A 2,264-nucleotide genomic window follows, 5' to 3' on the forward strand; every position below is an offset into this window, starting at 1 on the left:
TGGCAAGAAAGGTTAGGTTAGCGATTGAAAAAGGCCGCTTATTACACCCACGATGATCATGGCATGACTGAGATGACTCCTCCCAGTCGTCCTCAGAATCCTGGCATGCATGACGCCACGTCCACGGAGCAAGAGGAAATTGTACGTTATGCAATGTGAAACAACATGATGGCTTCGATATCAGGCTTGCATGTGCCCAGACGTACTTTATTGGGGCTGGCTCCCGTCGAGGTGGAAGATGTCGAGAAATCTGCCTCGAAAATGGGTTCATTTTTGCCTACGATGACAAAGAGGGACATGCTACGCTGGTGTGAAGACGATTGCCCGCCTGTTCTTTGAGAAAGAGGTTAGGTGCAGGTCGTCAAAGCGGTTCACAGGTAGGAAAACGTACGTAGAGAGCACCGCCTCGACACGAAGACATGGCATGGTCGCCCAGATAAATTGTTATGAGGAGGCCACAAAGCGTGCCGTGAGTTGCTCAGGATGTACAGCACGTCGGGGCTATTTTTACAACACCTCAAGCCCTTTGACCAGATTGTCGCATACCATGTATCTGACCAAATTCTTCTCGAGTGGCATGGATAGATTTTTCCCCGATGCGCTAAAAAGATGACCCAAGAAACAATTACGTCCCCGGGAAACCGCACTTCTTCACGTGTTGTACGATGCATGAGATAGCCAGTAGAGCGTGCTTCTTACGATAGACTTCCCGCCGCCCTCACTCATTCCAAAATTTGCTCATTATCGTGCATAACGCGGTACACAAACGCACCACTGTACATTTAGACAAATCGATGCGGAATGACACCAAACGACCTTTGATGACTCGCTACAAGCATCGCTTTTTCGAGGTCATTCCTTCTCCCACCTCTTCTGTCCGCTGAAGACTCAGGAAGTTTATGCCCTCTCTCTTGAATCTGTGCAGGGCGCATGCGCGTGAGTACATTAATGCACTCAAGCACTGCCGAGAAATTCAACACGATCATACCCTACCCTTGCGTGGGCATTTTTCCGACGCCCCCTTGGGATTAAAAAAGAAAAAAATGTCAACCACACGATGGCGGGGCTCAGACGACGACAGTAAGCGAATCCTAGACTGTCGCTAGTACCGCAACGCTATACGGACAGAAAAAGGACCGATAGTGCCCACCTTGCGTTGCGTTCGAACAAAATCTGTGGGGTCGCGAAGTTGTGTGGTCGATGAAGCAGGCGTGTCGATGCGTGCCTGGTCAAAGGCTGTTTGGAAATGTCGCGTGACAGCGTGTTGAAACTAAATGTTCCACTTGGCTGCTTGTAAGAGATGGACTTCGTCGAACAAAAGCTCAACTCGTCGACCGGGGCTTTCGCACGATTCAGAAGTGAGGAGTTGTCTGAATAGCCACCAGTCACTCATCTCATTTATACGTCTTTCCTCCTTTTTCCGCGTTTCCTTCCGTTGCATCAACCCCATGTCATGAACCGTACAGACCTTCGCATCTCTTCTACCATGGTAGCTCACAACCAATCTGCTGGGCACGTCACTTTTCGCCCTTTCAGCAAGCCTGAGAACCCAGAGGCGCCCTACCTGACGGTGCAATCGGATAAGGTGAATGGGGGGAAGACTTTTGTAGGGGCTCATGGTTACCCTGTGACAAATGGCTTGCTTCTCCCTGCGATAGGTCTGGCATGTCGTCTCCGACATCCCACCTCCCTCCTCCCTAACACCCTATCCTTTCTCTAGCTTCCCCCATGCTCCACTATCTCACCCGACTCGCGCTCGTCTTTGTTCCCGCATTCCTTTACGTTGGCAGCATTGTTCGCTGCTCCCCATTTTCATAACCGTCCTTCCTCCCTTCCTTCTCCCTAGCCCGTGGCTGTGCCAGCTTACAGCGAGCACTCCTTATGGACGGTGGAGCACCTGCCCAACGACGAGGTCGCCCTCAAGGGCTACAACGGGCACTACTTGAGCGTCAACAGTCACTTTCAAGGTATTTTCAGAGGGGAAAAGGGAAGGGAGATCGGTTTATGTGATGGACATATGTATAAATATGGAAGGAAACTCGGTTCAAAGTGGTGGATAAGACAACGGCCAGGGTATTCTCAAGGAGGCAGAGGGAATCGCCCCGTTCCACGCCCCCCTTGTCCCCCCCACCACCACCACCCAGTCCACATGGCGAAAGAGTTGTCGAAAGAGTCGCATCTGCAGTTTGTGACGCATGCGGACTTCCCCGGGTGTGTGGCCATCAAGGAGACGGTGCATCATACCTTCCTTGCGTAAGGAGGGA

The sequence above is a fragment of the Nannochloropsis gaditana genome (genome assembly GCF_000240725.1).
Source record: "Nannochloropsis gaditana CCMP526 unplaced genomic scaffold scaffold390, whole genome shotgun sequence".
In the NCBI taxonomy this organism is placed as follows: Eukaryota; class Eustigmatophyceae; order Eustigmatales; family Monodopsidaceae; genus Microchloropsis; species Microchloropsis gaditana.